The 27,405-nt window shown below is 34.5% G+C and overlaps 1 non-coding gene across 1 annotated transcript; it reads right to left on the bottom strand.

Annotated features, from left to right (window-relative positions):
* Window positions 1-2,845: 2,845 nt before the first annotated feature.
* LOC128627504 (U6 spliceosomal RNA) lies at window positions 2,846-2,952 on the bottom strand. Its single transcript, XR_008391702.1, has one exon. It is a non-coding gene; the product is annotated as a U6 spliceosomal RNA (small nuclear RNA).
* Window positions 2,953-27,405: the final 24,453 nt, after the last annotated feature.

Here is a 27,405-nt window from a genome sequence, read left to right as displayed (position 1 = left end):
TCTATTTTGTACCTAACAACTATGCTTCTTATTCCTTGTACCTTTCCCCTCCTTTTAAAAAAAGTTTTAACTATGAAATTTTAGACCTTATTTATTGACATTCTGTTATGGTAAATGAGAATCACCACTGTTTCGAGTCTCCATTTACTTATCCCTGGATTCAGTGAGTAATTCCAATTCGATTTTATTTGAATCTTTAGCATGCCTTTGTATTAGTATTACTATATATACTCTGAACAATATGTATACTGAGCAAATGCTGTCTTTCTTACTCCAACAATGTCTCCGCTCCTTTCACATTTGTTTTGTTTTGGTAGTTGATTTCTTATTTTTTCCTTGTTAGAGAATTTTCTGAAATATTGGTGATATTTGTTGCCACTTAATTTATTTTGTATTTAAAAGTAAAATTAAAAGTTTGACTAAAGGTACTTTCAGGATGTGGTGATGAGCGTGAAGGAGCTTATTTGTCAAGAGACTACTAAGTACTGCCAGGTACAATAGAGTTCCTTCCATTGTGATTCCACCTGTCTTTCTGGAGGCCAAAATCTCTTGGCTCCTGTCATTCAGTGTAACAAAAGATAGTACTGATTAGCCTTAGTGTTTGTCACATAGATTTTTTTTTTTGTCACATAGATTTTTACATGTCATCTAAACTGTCAGTAGGCCTTTTCTGTACAAGTTTTAGCCCCTTTTTTAGCTATAGGAGGCTAATTGATTCACTTTAGTCACTTGGATGGCTATCTGTAATGTCATTTACATTACCACATCTATCTTCCCTCATGCAAAATTTTTTGTATTTATTAATGTAAAGAATGTGTACATTATTTTTATTTATATACTTTATGCCACCTATCACAGAAAAATAAATGACATGTATAAATATATACAACTAGTTAATGACCAGAATTTATAATTTCTAAAATCTTTTTAAAGGGAATTTGCAGTATTTTTGATAAAACATTTTGCTTTAAAAAATGTATTGAAAATATTGTTTTGTTTAATTAATGGTGATTATCCAATGAGCTATATGCAATAGCATATGGTAATTTATGTGTTTACTATTGAATCATATAATATATAAAGGTCATCAGTACAGTGTAATCACATCGCAAATAATAAATAACTGATTAAACTACTAAACTGGATTTCAATATGGACACACTTGTTTTTAGAAGAGGAAATATATTTAATTAATTCTATTACATTTTAACTTAGTTTAAAAATACAGAATGAAAAATACATAATTCATTTACCAAAAATATACAGAAGAAAACCCTTGACAACATTAGTGTAACCAGTGGATGAATAGGCCATCAATTGTGAACAAAATGGAACTATTTTACTATATTGCCTTATACATTTACTGAAATTGAATAGGTAACAAATAATTCCAAATATTAATTTGTGATAGCATTGGCATATTTAAATATAGTATATGAAATCATAGAAAATGATGATTTCTACTAGTGAGTAGCAGTTATATTCTGAAGGAAAAAATTTGTATATTGACTAATGTTTACAAGGTTCTAAACCATTGACTTTATGGGAAATCTAGACTGAGTACCTTGTTTCAGAGCTTCTTGTTCAATGCCTACCATGTAGTTGACCCTTCTGTAGGTCTATCATTCTGATTCTTTGAGCTATATGAAAGCTAAAAAGGAAATTGGAGATTTGATTGCATGACAAAGTACTGTATAGCAGAAAGTTGTCAAGCAGTAGATGGAGACAATAAAAAACAGACTGAGATTAAAAGCTCTAAACATTCTTCTGGGTAAAATATTACCTGGCTGTAAAACAACTAAACCAAAATGGAAAATAAAAACAAACAAAGACTCATGTTTTTAAAACACCATTACCTTAAAAAACATTATCTTCCCATTTTTTATTTCATTTTGAGGACAACCTGGATGAATCTGTGACTCTAAAACCTAACTTGCTCTGAGTGAAAGACAAATATAAATTCTGATGACTGACCCATATTCAATTGGAGATTTGGTTCAGCTCGACAAATATTCACCAAATGCCAAATGCAAGGCATTAGACTAGTCATTTTGGGAAAGTACACTGGTGAATAATAACACATATAATAATAAATAAGATATTTCCTTCATTTGAGGAGATGACATACATACATGTATATGGCAATATGGTATGCCATATATGTTGTAAAAGAAACAAAGGGTTTTGAGAATATGGAATGTCGTATGCAAGGTACATCAATACAAAGGAAACACATTCATAGGTATATTATTTCCGTGGATGAGCACTACAAAAAAGTTAGAACATTGACTATAAAGGAACCAAAGATTTCATGCTGAAGCTGCTATTTTGGCATATTGATTTTTTATTTTAATTATTTTATTATAGTTATCTGTATTTTTCTCCCTGCCCCAGCCAAACCTACCTCCCTCCCTTGCTTCCACACCCCCCCCCCCCCGGTTTTCTCCATGCGTCCTTTATAGTGATACTGAAAACCCTTCTCCCCACTGTCCCCTCCCCCTCCCCTCTGACTATTGTTAATCTTAATCATTCTTAATCGTTCTTAATCTCAATGACTCTGGTTATATTTTGTTTGCTTTTCTCTTTTGTTGATTATGTGCCAGTTAAAGGTGAGATCATATGGTATCTGTCTTTCACCACCTGGGTTATTTCACTTAGCATAATGCTCTCCACTTCCATCCATGCTGTTGCAAAGGGTATAAGCTCCTTCTTTCTTTTGGCTGCATACAATTTCATTGCAAAAAGGTACCATCATTTTTTGATCCACTCATTTTCTGATGGGCACTTAGGTTGCTTCCAGCACTTGGCTATTGTAACTTGTGCTGCTATGAACATTGGGGTGCATGAAAATATGGAACACTTCACAAATTTGCATGTCATCCTTGTGCAGGGGCCATGCTAATTTTCTCTCTATTGTTCCAATTTTAGTATATGTGCTGCTGAAGAGAGCACTGGTGTACTGATTTTAAGCTATTGACTAAAAAAATATAAAACTCAGAAAGAATCTTTAACCTTGTCTCTTTCCTGTGCAAGAGATTCAGACAGATACATTTGCTTCAGGAAGGAGATTCAGAAATGTTCCCTTAGCCTCCTTTAAATTAAGTATAGTAAATAAAGGGCTTCCTGCAGGAGCCTGTTAGCTAGATACCTCATGTTCCATTGTTCCTGAGCTGCTTTCAAGTTTCCCGTAAATTGCCCATTCTCACTTCTGAAACGGAAGACGCCATTCTCTCCATTCTCTCCATTCTCTAAAATGTCTTGTGAAGCCAATGTTGCCTCACTGACTTTGGAATTTCCATGCCTATATAAATTCCCCACAAGTATTTACTAAAATTTTTACTTTCTCCTGCTAATCCATCTCTGTTAGTTTGATGATTAACTCAGCAAGAAGAATTTTAAAGGTCAGAGAAAAAGTATGAATGTATATATTTAGATCCCACAACTATGACATTACCAGAAGAGATTTCCTAACTTACAATATTATAATTATAGTAAAAATTAGACAAAGCACCACCGGAAATGTCTAAGTGCACAGTATTAGTTGCATTGTGTCAGGCTCTAATATTCAAGTTTTCCTGTTTTAACACTGCCACTCTGGTTTTAGGAAATCATGGTTTGCCATGGGGACTTATACAAGTCATCATGGGAAAACTGGAGGACACTACCACCTACTTTAAAGGGTATAAAAACACTTAAGAATGATATAGAGGGTAATTCACAACCTCAGCAACACACAGGAGTTAGGAAAAGAACATAAGGAAAAGTACCAGATGGAACTTGTTCAAAAGCCAGAAACAAGCCAAAAAAAAAATAAAATTTCCTATGAAATGTGCTGTAATGCTGGCTGATTAAAAAAATAAAGGTTTGTAAAAGAGCATGAATATTTTCACAAAAAGGTAGGATTTTAAGAGGTAGAAATTAAATGATGAAATTTTTCTTCAGAAAGAAATGTCTGCATTTGTCTAATATTATAATACATTTCAAGGAATATTATTACAAACAGAAATATTTAGCAACGCTGTGAATAAAAAAAATTCCAAATTTACTGATACTGAGTTTTGAGTAGTAACTATAATAGTTACTGAAAGGATAAAGCCAATGTCATTTGCTGTTATGGCAGTATTTGCCAAGCAGGCCTGTGATCTTATTAAACATGCTACCATTTTACTCTTCTAAGCTTTTGTTTTCAGGAATGGAAATCACTGGAAAGCAAGAACAGAACGAGACTAACAACCTCCCCATCCCCAGTTGCAGGCAAAAGATGACACCGGAACAAACTACAGTTTATGCAAACCTGTCTAAACCTCCTGAAACCTCCCAAGTTGCACCACCTCTAACAGGCTAGGGGCCACACAATAGCAATGTCCCCACCGTTTTATAATCCAATTATGATCCAATAAACCTTCAAAGTCCCCATCCCACAGCACTGTTTATCTCTCCACGCCTTGCCCCTGTCCATTCCTGACCAGTGGATAAACGTTCTTCACTGCATTTTCTTCTCTTAGTGAATTCTTTTGCAGCCCTTGTCAACCACCCTAACAGATATTTTCCTAAAACACTCAGACTGATAGCATATAATTGTGATTATAAACAACTGAAAAGTATATTAGTTTATACTTAAGGACTTATTAATATCTATAAATCTTATATTTTTATATGTTCCCAAAATAAGGATTTGAACTTTGAAGGAAATCAATAAAAACATAAAATAAATATCTCTATTTTATAATCATTCCTCAGATTGAGACAACAAAGAATTATGTATTCCCTTCTACAAAGTTCTTCTTGAGATTCCCCCAAATGGAACAATGGTGTTTCTTTTATTTGTTCCTCCCAAAGAACTGGGCTGACTCAGGTTATTATTTTCTCTTTCTCTTTCTTTCTCTCTCTCTTTTCTTTTCTTATTCTCTTTCTTTCCTTTCTTTTTCTTTCTCTTTCTTTTTTTCTTTCTTTTCTTTCTCTTCCTTCCTTCCTTTTCCTTTCCTTTCCTTCCTTATCTTCTTCCTTCCTTGCTTGCTTCCCTTCCTCCTTCCTTTTATTTTTATGTTCTTACACTTTCTCCTGCTTTTTCTTCCTTTCCCCACCTGCACCCAGCCCTACCCTCTCCCCGTTTGCAGCCAGTCCTCACGTTGTTGTCCATGTCTTTGAGTTGAGCATAAATGTTCTTTGGTTAATCCCTTCACCATCTTTCATCCTGTCCCTCCCCTCCTTTCTGACAGCTGTCAGTCTGTTTTATGTATCTAAGCTTCTGTTACTATTTTCTTCATTAGTTTATTTTGTTCATTAGATTCCATGTATAAGAGAGAACACGTGATATTTTTCTTTCCCTGAGTGGCTTAATTCTCCTAGCCTAGTAGGATTTTCTTTCGTCTTAATACCACCCAGCTGTTTTATCTTATAGCAATGTTAATTCACCTTTCTTATTTTATAAATATCATTCACATTTTTTCTTTGAATTTTCAAGAAAAAAATAGTTCTCTGATTTTGAGGCAAGATAGTAAGAAGTTAGAAAAATTCTTTGGCAAGTAGAATGAGAGAAACTAAGACGAGATATTTAAACAAAGCCCACCAATTAACAGCCTGCCAATAAATCCCAAGACTTTATTTTCCCTAATCAAGGAAACTTAGAAGGAGATGGTTTATACCTCTGCTTCCAATCCAGAAAGTGAGTAGATTAAATCAACCTAGTCAAGGAGAGAGATAACACAGGCTGAGTTAGTGCCTTTAGTGCCATTAGTGCCTTAGTGCTGGCCAAACTCCAGAACACACAAATTTTTTCAAGGAAATAATTAACAAAAACTGTTGAAAGATCTTAAGGGTCCAGAGTTTCTGAAGAGTAAGTGTTAGAGTAGGCAGTTAGACATTAACAAAAGATGAGGGTGCAAATGGAATCAGATATCTGATTACGTCTGATAAAGTTGTAAAAGCAGCTTTACAACCACCCTGGGGAGAAACTCACACCATTCCGCCAAACAGCTAAACATCCCGGTGGGCAGGAAGGATGGCTTTTTGGTCACTGTGAGGAGTTTCTGTGACTACCAGGGGTGGCAGTATTGGGGAACAGCAAGGGAATTCATTTTACTAAGTACATGCGCAGTAGCAGCCAAACTAGCAAACATAAAAAGAAGAGGGGAACTAGCCTAGGAAAATTTGGATGGGGGAGGACATAAACACACACTTGGGAAAATCAGGAAAGAGTTTGTACAGTTTAAATGAAAACTTGCTCTTCAAACCCAAGGAATTATATGGAAGCTTAGCGAGGACCTCCTCGGGGCATCCGCAACCTTCTAGCCTCTCACTGTGCCTATCCTAGAGTCTACCATCACCTTCTGCTCTAATAAATCTTGCCGCTGTTGCTTGAAATTCCTCCTATGTGAATGTCCCTGCGGTTCTGTTCCTGTGACAATACTGAAGAACCTATTTTATCTGGTGGTAATCTTAGGGACTTTGCTTGATCACCATACCACGTTGGCTGCTTTATTACAACAATTATAAGTAAGGTCATTTCATGCCTAAATGTGATGATGTTTTCAATTATATAAATTGCAGTTAAACTGACTGATTTTGTTCTTAAATTTTCCACCTATTTCCAGGGCATACCTGACAAAGTCATAGTGAGATTACCATGCTGCATAATGCTGTTCTTTTCTAAAAAATGTAGAATTCTCTCTAAAAGTGAGCATATAAACTCAAATCCCTGTTGCTCCACTCAGAATAAAAAGTCTGAAAATTACTGCTTTTAGATATTCCTGATATAATACTCTTCATTCCTCTAAGTGACCATTAAAAGACAAGTAAGAACAAAACTTTTGACTTTGCCTTTTCTCATTGAGAGGTGGGGTCAATACCACCTCTTCTTGAGTCCAGGTGAACTTGCGATTTCTTAAAGCACAGAGTGCTGTGGACATGGCACTCTCTAATTTCAGAAACAAAGGGGCTTTCACTTGTTTCACCGGAAAACTTGATGGATCCCTAAGCTGTCCTACAGGAAGTTTGACTATTGAAAAGGTACCATGTAGGCCGTCCTACAGAGGACTCCAAGTTAGCTCATGGCTGACAGCCAGAATCACTTCTGGCCATGGGAATGAACCACCTTGGAGATTTAGCACAGTTGAGACATCAGATGAGTGCAGCCTCCAAGAAGATTTTATTAAAACTTCATGAAAGACTAAGCAGGAACTAACAAATGAGGTCTTTCCAAGTTCCTGAACTGCAACATTGTCATCAGAATAAAATAATTATTTTAAGCTGCTAAGTTTTAAAGTATTTGTTATCCATAATTGGTTACTGTAATGCTCTGCCATCCTTCATCAGGTAGTATTATGGATTCATAATTTACTACTGAAAATTCAATCTATAGAAATAGAGACAGTTAAACCAAAACATTAAAAACCTAGTATTTATAAAAATAAGTAGCACCTATGAGTATACAGGAGTAAAAGATGCGTCAATTATTTGCATTTAAATATAATGTAACTGCACAAAGAACATTAATGTAAATATTACTTTTATCACCATATCATTAAATCATCCCATTGTCTTCCACTAAAGTGACAATTTATATATTATAAGCTTGTCCTATTATGGATGTAGGGTTAGAATTAAGCTTTATAAATTGTAGACAAACCAAGCTATAAATAATAACATATCAATAAAGAGTATAGTTTAAGTTTTTCACAATACACAATGATGCACTAAATGATAGTACTGGAGATGTATTTTTTCCAGTTTCAAAGCTTCTAATAAAATGCCTAAAATTAAAATGATTCAAACAACTAAATGTGAAGACTGCCTCTCCAATGTTGGAAACTACTGTGGCAGATGCTGATTCAGGATTTTTGGTGAAAGTATACACACCAGTTTCATTTTGTTTTCCTAATAAACCAGAACCTTTACAAAGATCATAACATATGATCAAGTCCCAGTAGATACACAAAATGAGTGATTATATTACTTACTTATTTAATTCTACTACATGCAAACAATAGCAGGTTGTCAAGTTCTCTGTGGTTTCCACTTATTTCCTCTATGAACAGCTCCTGGTTCTAGTAATTACAAATGAATAAAGTTATTCTAAATAGACTACTCTCATTAAGATGCACAACTGCTTTGTTGAGATTTAGGTACATTTACAGAATGGAAATTTAGCTAATCTACGTTAGCAGTCTTTTATTCAGGAGAAAAACCTGCAGAACTAAGGAAAATGGGCAGGAACATTTATTTAGCTTAGCATATATATATTCAAGATATATAAATATATCTTGCTATATGTCTTATTACATATATATGTAATAAGATATATATAGAGAGAGTATAGATTCAAGATATATATATATCATGAATTTTTATTTTTAAATGTGATACATTGCTTGAATTGCAACTTAAATATCAAATGCACAAAAATGCAGTAGCTAAAAGAGATCTCTCAACATGTTCAGGAAAGTGTATAATAATAAATGTTTTTATAAATACTTTATTATATGAAATAAAGTGTGCTATTTCTTCTCCACAATGGGTTCATGTTAAATGCACTCACATTTGGTAATCGAATAATTTGTTCCAAAATACAAAGTGGGCAATTCTGTGAACACTAATTAGACTATTAAAGTGTTCTTTCTCTGTAATCATATAAAAATATTTTACTTGTTAGCTTCTTGCCAGAGTGTAATTTTATGATAATCAGGATTTTTTAGGTTATATTTTAATCAAAGGTCACTGACAACCGAATTGCTCAACTGGGTGTGCCCTCTGCGCTGCAGGACCAAACGTGACCTTAAGACTTACTGACAAGACTTAAGGCTGTTAATCTGTCTAAAGACTTAAGACATGTACTAAAATATAATCCATCCCACAGAGTTTACTGTTTTTTCATGAAGTTTTAAAAAATGTGGACTCTTTACCTTGAAAACATATAACTTCATAATAATGAAAACAAATTAAAGAATGATAAACTTTAAACTTTATAGTCTGTACTGTTTTAGTGCCATCAAATATACATTTGTATTTTAAAATATTTTAAGAACTATTAGCTGAGCAACAGAGTAGATGCTCATCTTATGCAGATATATTTCACCTATCTCATTTATTAAGAGAGTGACTGAGGTTCTGGTTACTGCAAAATAAATGTTTATTCTGAGACTAATCCACTAGTTCAGGCTTTATTGGGAAGGTGCATCAACATGGGAAACCACTCTGAGGACCCTGGCTGTTCTCCCTGCTGGGGCTGAAGGACCTATGTGAGGTTTGTGTTCTCTGTTTTTTCTGCACATCAAAAGCTTAGGCACAATTATGAATCTGGGATATGGGACAGTCAGTCTCAGGTTTTAACTGAGTAAATGAAAACTTATTAAGCAGAGTAGTTTTCCAGAAATCTTGACAAACCAAAGAGATTTTAAAAAATTAATAATATCACAACTTGATGGATCATTTGTGTGAAAAGGTTAATTAGCTTCTATGAAGGAGCAGCAAAATAGCATCTAAGTGCTTTAGAATATATAAATGTGTGAGTATATTAGCAATAACCAGGAGTAATTCCAATCAAGATTATAAAACCCAGATAGCTGTACCAATTACACCTTCAGGTTTTTTTGTAAAATTATGTATTCTTTTAAATGGTCTAAAAAACTGCTCACAGAAATGGCATGAAAAAGGTAACAGTGGCAGGCAAACACAGATTCTGCTCTCATTTAGCTTTGAATGCTAAGATGCCTCTTGCTTTTCTGACACAGGGGAGTAGATCACGTTATTTGTTGTCACTGACACACTAAGTCACTTGCCATAGCAACACGAAAATGGTTCCAGAAACCCAGCAGCTAAGAAAATAACAAGCTCACTCAAAAAACAAGTGTCTAAATTATACATTTCTACCCAAACATGGACAAATAAACACTATTCAATAAACTTAACTATTTACCATTTTCATCAGAAAACATCCGAGAGTTTTAAAAATTGTTTTGTGAAAAGTTCCTTTTCCTCCTGTTATTGTCCCTAGGCTGCGGTTATGTTCCACATAGGTGATTATTTCTTGTACCTTCCCTTTCATGGTTATTCTTTCAGAGATATTCTTTGCCTGGGCAGGCATATAGTATTAAAAATTGCAATAATAAAGAAATTAAAGCATATTAGCTAAAACCATCAAGAATAACCAAAGCTAGTCCTTATTTGTACTTTACGTCTACCATGGATTTTATCTAATTTTTGCAAATGGAAAGGTTTCATTGATTCTGTTCCTCAAGATTTGCATTATAGAAGTCCCTTCTTCTTCAAAACCAGTATTGTTTTACCTACAACTTTCACTAATAGATTGATCACATTTAAGACTTAAATGGCATCTGAAATAATTGGCTAATGATATTTCACCAAGGCAATTATTCCACCTTGTCTTCCTACTTTCTCCATTCTCTTCCTCTTGGTTTTTCTCTCTAATATTCTTAGCCTTTTATTTCCACACTTTATTTTATCCTCCTTTATTCTTATTTCTATGTATTTTCCTCCTTTTCTGCCTCCCAATCTGTCCTGATGAAATGTTGCATTTAAGGGCATGGATTCCTAGTCAATTCCACTATGTTTCTGCCTAAGGTTCTCTCAGGTCCCAGGCCTTTCCACCTCAATTTCTGAATCTGGAAGAAGACTCTAAGCTCTCATGTTACACCTGTATTATAAGAGCCAATTCCTGTCTGAATTCTTCTCTGTTTCAGTGGCCCACAAGAAAGACGAGACTGAGAGAGAGTGAGGTAGTAAACAAGAGGCAACAAATTCCCTCAAATATTGAGATTCTACGCCTCCCTTCAGTGACTTTCAGAGCAATTATTGAGTAAATTGGTTTTCTAATTATTTCACATCTGTCTAAATTTTTATCTCCCTCATTTCTCAAATAACTAAATATGATCTATAATTTTTATTGGGAAAAATGAGTGCTTAATACGAACAATTTATATTAGAACTCTGGCTCTCTTTTTATTTTTTATTTTATTTTATTTTTGTTAACATAATTAGAAATATTTTTCTCTATTTTAAAAATATATTTTATTAATTATGCCATTACAGTTGTTCTATTCCCTCCCTCCATTCCCCTCCACCCTGCACACCCCTCCCCCACCATTCCCCTTCTTTAGTTTATGACCATGTCTCTCAAGTTCTTTAGATTCTATATTTCCCCTACTATTCTTGCCCTCCCCCTAATCTATTTTCTACCTACCATCTATGCTACTTATTTTCTGTACCTTCTCCCCCTCTTCTCCTCCTCCCACTCCCCTGTTGCTAACCCTCCATGTGATCTTCATTTCTATGTTTCCACTCCTGATCTAGCTGTCCTCTTAGTTTCCTTTTGGTTTAGTTGTGGTTGTTAATAACTGTGAGTTTGCTGTCCTTTCACTGTTCATCTTTTTTATCTTCTTTTTCTTAGGTAAGTCCCTTTAACATTTTATATAATAAGGGCTTGGTGATGATGAACTCCTTGAATTTGATCTTATCTGAGAAGCACTTTATCTGTCCTTCCATTCTAAATGAAAGCTTTGCTGGATAGAGCAATCTTGGATGTAGGTCTTTGGATTTCATGACTTGGAATACTTCTTTCCAGCCCCTTCTTGCCTGTAAAGTCTCTTTTGAGAAATCAGCTGACAGTCTGATGGGAACTCCTTTGTAGGTGACTGTCCCCTTATCTCTTGCTGCTTCTAGGATTTTCTCCTTCATTTTAATCTTGGTTAATATAATTATGATGTGCCTTGGTGTGTTCCTTCTTGGGTCCAACTTCTTTGGGATTCTCTGAGTTTCCTGGATTTCCTGGAAGTCTATTTTCTTTGCCAGATTGGGGAAGTTCTTCTTTATTATTTGTTCAAATAAGTTTTCCACTTGTGGCTGTTCCTCTTCCCCTTCTGGTACCCCTATAATTCAGAAGTTGGAACGTTTAAAGATGTCCTGAAGGTTCCTAAGCCTCTCCTTATTTTTTTTTTGAATTCTTGCTTCTTCATCCTTTTCTGTTTGGTCATTTTTTTTCTTCCTTCTGGTCCACTCCTTTGATTTAAGTCCCAGTTTCCTTTCCATTACTATTGGTTTCCTGTGTATTTCCTTTCATTTTGATTAGTTTAGCCTTTATATGTTCCTCTAATTTGTGAGTAAAATCAACCAGTTCTGTGAGCATCCTGATCACCAGTGTTTTGAACTGTGCATCTGAAAGTTTGGCTATTTCTTCATCACTTAGATTTATCGGCTTTGGGGCTCTGAGTTGTTCTTGCTCCATGTTTTGAAATGTTTGTGCCTGTTTTATATGAGGAGCTGAGCCTTAGTTGTTCACCAGGGTGGGGCCACCCAGGTTGCTGGTTTGTGACGCTGTATGTGGGGGTGGGGTCAGAGGACAGTGGCGGTTCCCTCTGCAGCTTCCTGCCACTGGGGCCTGCAAGGTCTGTCTCACTGATCGCTTCTTCATTGGCTTATCTGCGCACGAATGTATGACTGCAATCAGTGGGTCCACCCGCTTCTCCACACCTGGGATCCGCCCACGGTTGCTGGCGTACCTGAGTCGCCCGCCCAGGTGGGTCTGGTGGATCTTTCCTGCCGGACCTCGCTCTGTTGCTGGCTCTGCCCCTCTTACTGGTTTGGCTGAATGGTTCGTTGTTGTCAGACTTCTGTATAGTTCAATTTTCTGTGGTTTGGCTGCGTTTTTGTTGCTAAAACTTTGTTGTTTTTAAACTTAGTTGTGGGAGAAGGTTCAGTGCTTCCACCTATGCCTCCATCTTGTAGAAAGTCCTCCTGGCCCTCTTTTTTATGAACTGGGTAACAATTGGCAAGGCAATTTATTTTACTTAGTTTCATTTTAAATGCCTTTCAAATAAAAAAATAGCAATTAACCTAATGATATTGTTATGAATATGCAATGTGATTAGGGAATCAAGTGTCTAGCACATAATGAGTGGACAATATATGTTAGATTATTTCTCTTCTCCCGTTCTTGTATATTTTTAATACTCACCTCCCCTACTAAGTTTTTCCCAGCTTTTTGCCTAGATAATTAAATTTTCCACACTCCCTTGTAATACATAATTTATCACAGAATATTACATGCTCTACATTATCACTATTTTTCCCTAAACAATTTAAAAAACAGAAAATATTTTTGGGTGATTGTATTGTATACAACTCATACAGATTCAATGTCTTTGAGGTCAAAACAATAGTTTCAATCTTCAAAAAAGTAGACAGTAACATAAACTCTATTGATATGGAACAATATTTACTGAAGATAACCATTTTTAAGGTGGCCATATGTTGCAAAGAATATAAGCAATATAAACACTTAAGGTGGGGGAAAATGAAGACAACTGTACTTGAACAACAAGAAAGAAAAATGTAGAAAAAACCCTTAAGCAACAGAATTTGAGATTGACACTGTTTAGTATAGTGTTTGTTTTCATTTTCACTTTTTACCAGAATACATTGACCTATAAAATTCCTTTTGTAAGACTATTTAACTCTTACAAAAGAGATAGTATAAAATACTTTAATGAAATAGATACTTCTCTAAAGAGAACATACAGATGGCCAATAAACATATGGAAAAGATATTCAGTGTAACTAATCATCAGATAAATGCAGATTAAAACTACAATGAGATACCACCTCACACCTGTCAGAATGGGTCTCATCAAACAAACAGGTGCTGGGGAGGATGTGGAGAAAAGGGAACTCTTTTGCACTGATGGTGGGAATGCAGACTGATGTAGCCATTGTGCAAAGAAGTACGAGATACCTCAAAAAAATTAAAAATGTGTCTGCCTTGTGACCCAGCAATTCCACTTCTTGGAGTTTATCTGGAGAAATCTAGAACACTAATTTGAAAGAACATAAGCACCCCTATGTTCATTGCAGCATTATTTACAATCACCAAGATATGGAAGCAGCCCAAGTGTCCATCAGTAGCTGAGTGGATAAAATGACTGTGGGACATTTACACAATGGAATACTACTCAGACATTGAAAAAGAGGAGATTTTTACCCTTTGTGACAGCATTATGCTAAGTGAACATTATGCTAAGTGAAAGAAGCCAGTAGGAGAGAGACAAATGCCATATGATTTCACTCATATGTGGAATCTAATGAACGAATTGGACTTACAAGCAAAATAGAGACAGTCTCTGCATAGAGAACAGGCTGATAACCCTGGGTGGGGGTCAGGGGGTGGAGCGATTGAGCAAAAAGGAAAAAGGACTCATGGACATGGACATAAATGGGGTGATTGCAGGGGGAAGGGAGGTATAAAGGGAGTAAATGATAGCGTAAAACATACAATTAAAATGTTGAACAAAAAAACAAAGTTTCTTTAATGATTAACATTCTAAAATTTGACGTGGCTATTCAGTGAAAAATCTCTGCTTCTGGAGTCTTTTTCCGACTTTTATTTTTTTTCATAGATGACATTAAAAATAATTTAAAATAATAATGACAAAATAAGGCAACAACAATTGCAGTAACAAAATAATAAGAAAGCCTCCATTTTTTCCACATAATAAACAAATAAGAGCATTTCTTTTCTAAAAAAAAGAATAACAGAGTTTACATTTTGTAGCCCTTTTAGGTTCACAGCAATACAAAACAGAAGGTACAGAGATTTCCCACCCTGCCCCCACACATGCATAGCCTCTCCCATTCAAAATCCCCCTCCAGAGTGGAACATGTTACAACTAACAAACCTGCATTTATATATCACAGTCATCCAAACTCCATAGTTTACTTTAGGATTTGCTCTTGGTAATGTGCATGTTATATGTTTTGGCGAATGTATGAAGACGTGTATTCATCATTGCTATATTATACATTTTTGTTGCCAGAGAAACTGTGTCCTGGCAGAGTCATGAGAATAGAACTTCAAGGGACAGATATGTGGAAGACTTTAAGTATAAGGCAAGATGTATTGGGGTGAAAGGAAATAACGAACCCTTGGGGAGGTGGGGGGGGCAGGTTCTCATAACAACTTCACTGAGGTCTTTGTTAATCCTCCATATTTTTCCTGGTTTTGGACACAAGCAGACTGCCTTTCAAACTGTCCAAATGGTTTCCTAGGTTTGTCCAGCACTGTGCTGGTGCCTCCCCCTATCCAATCCCTTTCCTGGGTTTCGTGCCCTTATACTATCTTTTTCTTTCCCAGATTTCTCCAGGCTAACTCCTCCCCTTTATGGTTGCCCATGCCTCTAAATTCTTTATTATTGGACTTCTTCTTTGCACATGCTTAGCTGAAGGACCTTCCCTGTGCTTTCTTGGCTTCTACTGCACATGTGCCCAGGAAAGAAATTTTTCCCTTGAAGTTTCCCTTACTCTGGTGGGCTAACAGGTCTGTTGTTCCCCCAGGGAGACTGGAAATAAATCTTTCCTGCCTGCTCAGGGATTAAATCCTTTTGGCAGAGGGTGTGGCTTTCCCCTGGGGTGTCTGTGAAGCTGCTGCTTCCCAACTAATTAGGCTTGATGTCTTATTCCATTTGAATCCTTCTATGTTACTAACTGAGTACACTGCCTAAAAAATCTTCTGAGCGCTACTTATTTATCTCTCCCTTCCCCTCTAACTCCTGAGAACCACTGAAAGCATCTTTTTACTGTTTCCATACTTTTGTTTATTCTCAAACACATATTTGGAACTATACGAGGATAGTACATAGCCTTTTAAGATTGGCTTCTATCATACAGTAATATGCATTTAAGGTTCCTTTATATCTTTTCATGACTTGATGTCTCATATTTTTTAACACTGAATAATGGTCCATTCTCTGATGTACCACTATTTATTTATCCATTCACCTACTGAAGGACATCTTGGTTTTTTCCATGTTTTGACAATTAAGAATAAAGCTACTATAAACATCCATATGCAGAATTGTGCATATATTTAAAGGACAATGAGCACAGTTATTGGATCATATGGTAAGAGTATGTTTAATTTTAAAAGAAATTGCCAAACTGTCTTTCAAGGTGGCTACATCATTTTGCATTTGCACCATTAATGAAAGAAGAGGTCTTGGTGCTCCCCATCCTTCCCCGCATTGGGCGTGGCCAGTATTCTAGATTTGGGCAAACTCTAGAGTTATAGAGCTATTTTGTTATTGTTTTCACTTGTATTTTTCCCAGTGACAAAAGATGTGGAGCATATTTTTATGTGTGGATGTGTTTCTTCTTTGCTGAGATGTCTATTAGGATTTTGGTTCATGTTTAAATCAAGTTGTTTAAATATTGTTGAGTTTTTAAGACTTTTAAAATATATTTTATATGAGTCCTTCATCAGGTACATCTTTTGTAAACTTTTTTTTCCGTCTATGATTGTGTAACTTTTTATTTTGGTTTCTTATATTTTCAAGATGTTATCTGATGTTGAAAATCAGTGATAAGAATATCCTTTTCTTGTTCTTGATCTTAGTTGGAAAGCTTCTCCCTATTAAGTATAATACTACCTTTGGCTGTTTCATAGATTTGCTTTATCAAATTGAGGAATTTCCCCTTTATTTCTGGTTTACTGAAAATTTTTATCACAAATGGTTGTTAGATTTTGTCAAATTCTTTTTATGCCACTATTGATGAGACCATGTGATTTTGATTGTCCCATTTTTAAGATATACCATGTTTAGAAATAATGAACATCTCAGGGAAAACATGATGCCATAAAGGAAACATGCAATACAAGTTTGCAGTGTAGACTCCAATCAGAATGCTGGCACTCAAATTCGGAATCAGTACTTACTCTGTGCACAGCACTTGCCAAGTCACTTGATCTCTCTATACTTCAATTTCCTGTCTGCAAAATGGAGACAACAGAGTGACAGTCTCATAGGGTTACAGCGTGACTAAAGTATTTAAGATATGTGAAGTGCTTAAACAAGTGTTTAGCATTGATGCACACTATAGAAATGTGTTTTTTCCTCCAGATGATAATGTAAACACCAAAGAGGCTGGATTATTCAACCTATTTATTCATTACTCTACCTATTATGCCTGGAACAATGTCAGTTGCTGGTTGAATTTGAATATCACAGGTAACATTAACCACTAAATTATAAAGATACACAAGGACTGTAAAACAGAACTCTAAACTCACAATGATATTTTTATTCCATAAATAAGATCCATGTTATAAAAAATGGATTCATTAGCAAGCAAGGCAGTTGCTGGCACACATGGGCACCTTTGTGCAAATTAGACAAAAGAGAGACCATTCCTTCAGAACCGCAATTTCAACCAACGTGCCACAAGAATTTTTAAAACATGCAATACTATTATTCAGGGGCACTGACCTCTTTTCCTTTACATTGTCAAAAAATTCAGCAGCCAACACAAATTTAGCAATTTGGTGTGAATGAATCAAAATTATAATTAGTTTTTTTGGGGGGGGGTGTTAGCTTGGTGTGGCACAGAATTTTAGAAACTGCTTTCTGCATTCCATTCCATGAGTTGAAAAAAAGTTGAAAATTGCTGCTTTAGGTCAAAGTAACCCTGAACCACAGAAGATGGCTTAGTGAGAATATAATCTCTATTATGTAAGAATAATCTTCATACATAGCACGATGGTCCCAAACATTTTTGACACCAGGGACAGGTTTCATGGCAGACAATTTTCTCACAGACCAGTGTGGAGGGGATGGTTTGGGGGTGATATAAGCACATTACATTCACACTTACCTCCCATTGCGCCGCCCAGTTCCTAACAGGCCAGGACTGGTGCCAATCTGAGGCCTGGAGGTTGGGGACCCCTACTATAGCAGACCCTTCTCAATGGATGAATAACACTGCATATGGCAGGACCTTACTAAATCAAGAAAAGATAGAGAGAATACGGTTGATGATAAAATCAGTGTCTAAGTTAGAATTAGGAAAAGAGAGTCCCAAAGAAGTTGGACCCAAGGACCCAAGGAAGCACACATCAAGACACATCATAATTACATTACCCAAGATTTAAAGATAAGGAGACACTATTAAAAGCAGCAAGAGAAAAGGAGACAGTTTCATGCAAAGGAGTTCCCATTAGACTAACAGCTGATTTCTCAAAAGAAACCTTACAAGAAAGAAGGTGCTGGAAAGAAGTATTCCAAGTCATGAAAAGCAAGGACCCACATTCAAGATTACTCTATCCAGCAAAGCTATCATTTAGAATGGAAGGGCAGATAAAGAGCTCCCCAGATAAAGTCAAGTTAAAGGAATTCATCATCACCATGACCCTATTATATGAAATGTTAAAGGGACTTATCTAAGAAAAAGAAGATGATCAAAACTATGAATAGTAAAATGACAACAAACTCACAACTATCAACAACTGAACCTAAAAACAAAAACAAACTAAGCAAACAACTAGAACAGGAACAGAATCACATAAATGGAAATCACATGGAGTGTTATCAATAAGGATGGGGAGGGGAGAGAATGAGGGAAAAGGTACAGGGAATAAGAAGCACAATTGATAAGTACAAAACAGACAGGGGGAGGTTAAGAATAGTATAAGAAATGGAGAAGCTAAATAACTTATATGTACAGCCCACGGACACGAACTAAGGAGGTGGAATATGTAGGTGGGAGGGGGGTGGAAATGCAGGGGGAGAAAGGAGGAAAATTGGGACAACTGTAATAGCATAATCAATAAAATATATTAAAAAGGTATATACAGATGAAACATTTATTAAAGACAATTTCATTAAAGTTAAGAGCCAAATACATTTTAAAAAGTTATTATGAGATGTTTGACCATGTCACATGTGATAAATGAGGGAATAGAAGATATTTGCTTATAAAGCTTTACATTGGCTAAAATAATTCTGTCTATGATACCTTTTTGGCCTAAGGGTCCAGGGCATTAACAATTTAGCTGTTACATCTCTATTTTAATGCTGTGAAACATTATGCTTATAAATATTATGTATTTATATGGTTAAGAAATCATTCTAGGTTAACACTCTTTATGTCCTAATGTAGTATGAATAAAGAATTAAAACAAACAAAGCATAACTATATAATTTGCCACATCTTATTGAAATATTTATTAGTCATTTCATTTATTATAACTAGAAGCACTGTGTTAGTTGTGGGGCTACAGAAATACACACAACAAAGTGTATTCTCCTAAGAAATTCACAGTTTTGAGGGAACATTGATAGTAAAGTATATATTCACTCATTTATTTATTTATTTATTTTTAGATTTTATTTATTTATCTTTAGAGGAAAAGGGAAGGAGAGAGGGAGAGAAACATCAGTGTATATTTAATAGATTCTTTAATTTGTGGGTTTACATCTGAATCAGAGTGGAGAATGCATGCGAGTGGAGAGAGTCAAAGTTAATAAATTCTAATTCCTTGCACTATTCAGGAATAAGCTAAAGATATTAATCAACATTTTATAAAGATAAACAAAACTAGAAACTTTTCTATAACACATGGCAAACAATTAAACACAATGTTAGATCAATAATAAAATATAAACTTTCCAACATGTCAGAAAGAAACATTTTTTGAATATTGTATTTATTTATTTTTATAGAGAGGGGAAGGGAAGGAGAAAGAGAGGAGGAGAAACATCAATGTGTAGTTGCCTCTCATGTGTCCCCTACTGGGGACGTGGCCTGCAACCCAGGCATGTGCCCTGACTGGGAATCGAACTGGTGACCATTTGCTTCATAGGCCTGTGCTCAATCCAATGAGCTACACCAGCCAGGGTGAGGAAAATTTTTATGAGTGTAAAAAATAACCAAAGAAAAGATAATGGTCTTATCATTTGTTTTCAAAATGCAAGAAAAAGTGAAAGAAATGTACTCACACAAATACACAAAAAGGAGAGGAAAATCAGTTTACATTAACATGATAGAACTAGAAAATAATTTAAACTGTCAATAGCAATATCATTACAAGTCAAATTTGTATAATACCACTCAAAGAATTAGAAGGAAGCCCTGGCTGGTATGGCTAGTTGGATTGAGTGCTGGCCTGCAAACCAAAGTGTTGCTAGTTCAATTCCCAGTCAGGATACATGCCTGGGTTGCAGGCCAGGTCTCCATTTGGGAATGTGCAAGAAGCAACCACACATTGATGTTTCTCTCTCTCTCTCTTTCTCCTTCTCTTCCCCTTTGTCTAAAAATAAATTTTAAAAATCTTTAAATAAAGAATTAAAGGGAATTTTACAGTACTAAATGCTATGGAAAACTAAGGCTGAAATCAAGAAGTAACATAACTCAACTTGAGAATTTATAAAAAAATGGTCAAACTAGCCCTGGCTGGTGTAGCTCAGTGGATTGAGCAAGGGCCTGCGAACCACACGATCATGGTATGATTCCCAGTCAGGGCACATGCCTGGGTTGCAGGCCAGTTCCCAGCAGAGGACTCATGAGAGGCAACCATACACTGACATTTCTCTCTTTATCTCCTTCCCTTCCCCTCTAAAGATAAATAAATAAAATATTTTTAAAAATTGTCAAACTAAATTTTTAGAAAGTATAAAAAAGAAATTAAGAATAGAAATTAAAGAAATAGAAAACACGAAGTCATAGGAGGAGTAAAGAATACCAAAATGTGTTTTTCTGAAAAGCTTAAAATATTAAACAAATATTAGCAGAACTGATGAAATAATAATTAGGATTAAAACAAACACAATTAACTAGAGATATAGACATCTAATCAAAGATGAAATAGAAATGACAATGATAAAAAAACTTATGTTTAAAACTTTATACTGTTAATTTAAAAATAAATGTGCGATACATAAATTACTAAGAATATAAATTTTCAAGTTCTTGTTTTTTTGTTTTTTTAATGATCAGGTAGCAGTTTATTATAACAACTAGACTTCCATAGATCGAGGGAATTAAGTGGAAAAGAGAATTAAAGCCTTAAAATCATCTAACACATTAATGTAATCTGTACTCATGATAATCTCCAAAGGAAACATCAGTAACTTTCCTGGATTACACCACTCAACTGATGTATATGTAAATACTATTCAAACATTCATGGAACAATAAACCCAATCATAAGTAAATTAAAAAACATATATGAGGAAAAAACAAATGCAATTTAATGTCAGTGATTAAGTATCGAAGAATAACACAGAAGATAAATTATACTCCAGTGCTACTGAAAAATACATTGCAGTTCTAATAAAAGCATTGTAACAAAGAATACAGAAATATATTAAAAGTAATTATCAAATATATTAGAAGACAAATCCCTCAATGAGGGAAAATAGTTGCAAAAACATAACTAATAAAAGACTATTTTTCAAAATATACAAAGAACTCTTAAAACTCAACAAGAAAAAAACATTTTTTTAAATATGGGGAAAATACCTCAACAGACATCTCCTCAAAAATATAAAAATGGCAAATACATGTATGAAAAGATATTTAAAATAATATGTTAATAAAATTGCAAATTAAAACAGAGAGCTACCAGGAAACAGCTATTGGAATGGCCAAAATTCAGAACACTAACAACACCAGAAGCTAGAGAGAATGTGGTTCAAGAGGAATTTTTATTCATTCTTTTTGGGAACTTAAAATAATATAGACACTGTTGAAAACAGTTTGGCAGTTTCTTACAAAACTAAATATTCTCTCATTCTACAATCCAGTAGTTTTGCTCCTTTGTATTACCCAAAGTACATGAAAACTTAGAACCATAGAAACACTTGCACAGGGATGTTTATAGCTGTTTTATTCAAAACTGTCAAAACTTGGAAACAACCAAGATATTTTCAGTACGTGAATGGATAAATAATGTGGTATTTTTAACTGTAGAATATTTTTCATCATTAAAAACAAATGATCTGGCCCTGGCCAGTGTGGCTCGGAGAATCAGAGTGTCATCCCATAACCAAAAGGTTGTGGGTTCTTTGCTCAGTCAGGGCACACACCTAGGTTGCAGGTTGATCCCAGGTCAGATGCATATGACCCCCCCATCCAGAAGCCTACTAGGTCCCAGGTTCAGGGGTGTACAGGAAGCAACCAACTGATGCTTCTCTTTAGCATTGATGTTTCTCCCTCCCCACCACCCCTCTCTAAAAGCAATGAAAAAAAATCCTTGGGTGAGAATTTAAAAAAGAAAAAAATGAGCTATCAATTCATTTGATACACTTATAGTGGAATTTACAGAACAATATAAATGAACAAAGAAAACAGAAATGGGCTGATAAATAACAAAAAAGAGAGTGGTGGTTGCCAGAGAGGATGGTGGTTATGAGACTCGGTGAGAAAGATGAAGAGAATGACAGGTAAAGATAGGTAGTTACAAAATACTCACGGGGATGTACAGTAATACAACACAGGAAGTATAGTCATAATACTGTAATTACAATGTGTGGTGCCAGTTGGGTACTGGAAATATCAGGGAGACCACTTTGTAAAGCATATGATTATCTAACCACTATGCTGTACACCTGAAACTAATACGGTACAATGTTTAATGTATCTATGATTTTTAAAAGTTTTTTAAAGTAAAAAAGATGGGAAAAATGTAAGAAATGAGCTATCAGACCACAAAAAGGCATAGAGAAATCTTAAATTTCTCACTTAGCAATTTCACTTAAATTGCTAAGTGAAAGAAGCCAATTTGAAAAGGTCATGTACTGTATGAATCCAACTATCTGACATTCTGGAGACAATAAAAAATTAGCATTTTCCAGCGATTGGGAGTGGGTATAGAGAGGCAGTGATGAATATGAGAAGTTTAGAGGATTTTTAGAGCAGCAAAAACACTATGTATAATAGAAAAGTGATGGATACACGTCATTATATATTTGTGAAAACTCCTTTAGTGTACAGTATAAATAATGAACCCTAAGGTAAAGTCTGAAATTTAGGTGATTATGATGAGTCAATGCAGGTGCATTTTTGTAACAAATGTACCACTCTGGTGAGAAATGTTAATAATAGGAGGAGTGTGATGTGTGTATTTGTGGGCCCAAGAGTTATATGGGAACTCTGTACTTTCTCCTGAAATGTGTTATGAGTCCAATGAGACATAACACTACATGTACTACATTCTAGATGATACCTTGGAGCAGAAAATGACATTGAGTAAAAACTAAAGACACCTGAATAAAATATGTATTTTAGTCATAATGTATTGATATTGATTCAGTCATTGTAACAAGTGTACCACCATACTATTGAGAGGAGAATTTAAGTCATTTGAGCCTCACAACAATCTTAATATGTAGATACTGTCGTTTATAATCATCAACATACACAAAGGCTGAGAAATAAAGGTTAAATTATTGGCTCAAGTATACAACGGCTAATTGGATGGAACAGTCAAGACTTAAATAAAATCGTCTGGGTTAAAAACAAATGTGTTTACACCGGTCAGGATGGCTACAATAAACAAAGCAACTAACAACGAATGTTGGAGAGGTTGTGGGGAAAAGGGGTCCTTAGTTCACTGTTGGTGGGATTGCAGACTGGTACAACCATTATGGAAAACAGTATGGAATTTTCTCAGAAAAATTAAAATTGACCTGCCTTTTGACCCAGCAATTCCACTACTAGGATTATATCCTAAGAATCCTAAAACATCAATTTCAAAAAACCTATGCACCACAATGTTCATAGCAGCACAATTTACAATAGCCAAGAGTTGGAAGCAACCTAGGTGCCCATCAGAAAATGAATGGATCAAAAAATTTTGGTACATATACACAATGGAATTCTATGCAGCACAGAGAAAGAAAGAGCTACTACCCTTTGCAACAACATGTATGGAACTGGAAAGCATTATGCTGAGTGAAATAGGCCAGAAGTTGAAAGACAAATACCATATGATCTCACCTTTAACAGGAAGTTAAACAATAAAACAAACAAGCAAGCAAAATAAAAATAAAGACACTGAAATAGAGGACACGGGGACAGTGACCAGAGGGGAGAGGGAAGGGAATTTAAGGGGGAAAAAGGGAGCACAGGGCAAGGGGGCTGGGATGGGAAAAATAGACAAAAAAACTGTATTTGAAAAATAACTAAATAAAATTATTTAAAAAACAAACAAACAAAGGTGTGTGTACATATACACATATACATGTATGCATGTGTGCATATATACTAAAATATGTTTTATTGAGAATATTAAAAATATTGTAAAAAGTAACAAAATGACAGATAGTATTTTATCATTTAACCCCTTCCCCTTCTCCTCCAAAACAGTGTTCAAACTAAAGAACAAATTAGTAAGAAAAATTAAACACAACAAAAAATTTGGAAGAATATACAAGAATGCACATCACAGAAAATATAAATGTTTGATCTACATATGCATATACTCTAAAATTAATATCTCCTATAAGAAAGTTTATTTTTGCAATATAAGCATTTTAAAAGAATCTATGTTATTGTGATTTTTCCATTACACTAATTTTGTCAATACATATTAATATTACATTGTACCTGTTTCTTAGCATTTTCTCCATGATTCCATCAATGAATTTATCAATAATAATTATTATTTAGTTGCCTCTCTTTTATTATGAATATTATGCAGTCAATAATCCTCTTTTAACCCAAAAATCTGCATGTAATAATGTATAAAATGTTTTTGCAAATAGGTAAATGTCTATTCACGTTTTCAGTGTTGTCAGAACACTCGTCATAAAATATTTATCAATACAATTTTTTTCTTTGTTTTCCTGTTATCATCCTAATGTCGTCCATCAGCTTATGCCTTCATTTTACCAAACTTACATGATCTCAGTAGTATACTTATTTTGAATTAGTTCAAAACATTTGAAGTGCTTTCACATAGGTATATCATTTAATTTGATATAAAAAAAACAATGTAATTGTTATTGCAATTTAATAAAAAGACACGAGCAGATTAATTGGTTGTCCAAGTTTATGTAGATTGCAAATGGTAAAGCCCGAATTTCAATCCAGAACTTCAAATCCATTGCTCTTCTGGTTACAAATAGCTGCATCTTTATGTTGTACTTTCTAATACTAAAGTTGTAAGGTGTTGGGTAATTTAAAGTTTTTCAGTATTTAAGGTGATATAAATATTATCTATTACAATCTAACTTTTCACCAATGAGTACATTAGAAAAATGCTGAAGAATTTTATCAACTTAATGAGAAAAAGGGTACTTCAAAATATTTATGCTATAAAATCAAGAGTGTATGACTTTACTTTGAAATATTTAAGTTCATTAGACATCCAAGGAAATTCTACATACATACAATATGCTATGTGTGACAGCGTAAGATCCTGCAGAGAATTGTTATTTCAAATGTAGAAGAGGTCAATCACAGTGAAGAATATGAAGAAACCTGAAACAGAGCTGCCGTTTGGGAGGGTCTTGATTTTAGCAGATGAGCAGTGTGCCAAGAGATTGCTCTCCAATTTTGAAAGCCTTTGTAGTTTTTAGAATTTTTAGACATACATGTGTGAAATAGTAAATATTAAAATTAGTATTTTATTGTTTCAAATAAATATTTCAATGTGTGCTATTTTTGCATTCAATTTAAAATATTAAATTTTATTTCATGTAATTTACTCATTCCAAGTCCTTGCACACACCAGAGGAAAAAATGGTACCTAGTGCTGTGACTGTATCATTTCCTTTAATACTGTCTTTCCATAAATATGTAAAATACTGCCCACTGGCTTTCACTGATTCAAATTCAATTCAGCTACTTGAGTAAATCTATAGTTACTTGCACAAAAAGAAAAAATCCTAAAAAAATATACATAATAGTAAGATAATGTTCTCTGAACTAATGAAATTTGCAATGTTTTCTCTCTCAATTCAAAAATCAGTTCTGGCTCCAGGAAATAAAACTTGGATTGACTGTTGGCAAAATCTTCAAGTAATTAAAAGAGACATTCTCTTTTCTACAGATACGAAAATGCCTTTTTGTGATAAGATGATTATGGGCAATTTTAAAGGTCCTTTTCCATCTGCTGCTTCACAATTCAATTTCCTCAATGTGCTCAAAGTGGAGGTTTAATATTTATATTTAACAAATGATTTAATCTCTATGTGTTCTTCAGTGCAGAACTTAGATGAGAAAAAAACCTTTTAATATAACTTTTATTCAATTAGTCAATTCAGCAAAAACCAAAGAATTCTTTTTTGTGGTATTATTACATCTTTCTTAGCTTGGTTGTATGTAACACTTAAATTTATGCATTACTATGGTGGAAGGTTTTTTTGGCTGTTACTATTTTTGAATTCATGTTATTTTTATTCATGAATATGATTTTTCAGAGTGAGTGATGAGGAGGAATCAGCTCCAAACCCATTAGCACTCTGATCTCTAGAAACATGTTTCACAGTAATTTTGTGGCTATTCTTTTGGGTATTTGGTATGATATTATTGAAGAGATTAGGAGGAAGAGTAACACCAAGTTCCGATGAGTTGAAGAGATTAGAAAGGCAAAGAGGGAAATTGGGGTCATGTTTGTTTATGTGGTTATGTGTTTCTTTTATCATATTAAAATATATGTGAAAGATAGCGATGGGGGAGTGTTGGGGGAAATGGAGATAACTGTACTTGAACAACAATAAAAAAGAAAGAGAATAAATTATGCGAAAGAAATAAAATGTTTAATTATATATCAGAATTAGAAAATGCAGAGTGAATGGGGTGGCCAGGATAGTTTACACTGTAGGTCTGAGTGGAGACACTTTTATATTTAATGTGATTTGGTTTTAAAATCTGACTTTCAACAGATGAAAAATATATAAGTAATTCTAAACTCTTTTGTTTGTATGGTAAAACCTATCAACATTAAAAGCAGGAGATAAATTTGAGATTGAAATATTTGGGTTATCTTGATAGTTTACTAAAATTTTAAGAATCTGAGATTAAAAAATGGTTAACATCATCAAAGCCTTTGAAGAGAATTGTATCAAATTTAATGAAATAAATTTTAACAGAATCTCTAGCTATTGACTTTCAACTATTGACTATAAACTTACATTTATTTTTAAGCAAATATATATGTACATAATAAATGCGTTTATTTTATTTTTAAATATTTTATTTATTTATTTTTAGACAGAGGAGAAAGGAGAGAGAAAGAGGAAAAGAAATATCACTGTGTGGTTGACTCTTGTGCGCCTCCCACTGGGGGCTTGTCTTGCAACCCAGGTATTTGCCCTGACTGGGAATTGAACTGGTGACCCTTTAATTCACAGGCCAGCACTCAGTCCACTGAGCCACGCAAGCCAGGGTTAAATTTGTGTGTTTAAAGAGTTACTTTAATAGAGGTTTTTATTTTCTTTGTTAGCAAAGGAATCACAAATTTAGTTTCTGTGAACTATATAATTAATCCAGTATTTTCCAATATGACAACAGCATACTTGTCTAATTTATTTTTTTCCATACTGGTGAGCTATGCCACTGGAAAGCAAAATATTGAAATCAGAACTGTCTCTTCCTAGCATATGCCTGTCAGTAATGATAGCT

Source organism: Artibeus jamaicensis, unplaced genomic scaffold (assembly GCF_021234435.1).
Source record: "Artibeus jamaicensis isolate MK-2021 breed Jamaican fruit bat unplaced genomic scaffold, CSHL_Jam_final contig_415, whole genome shotgun sequence".
Classification (NCBI taxonomy): domain Eukaryota; kingdom Metazoa; phylum Chordata; class Mammalia; order Chiroptera; family Phyllostomidae; genus Artibeus; species Artibeus jamaicensis.
Note: the sequence above shows the minus strand (reverse complement) of the source record. Positions and strands in the feature narration are given on the sequence as shown.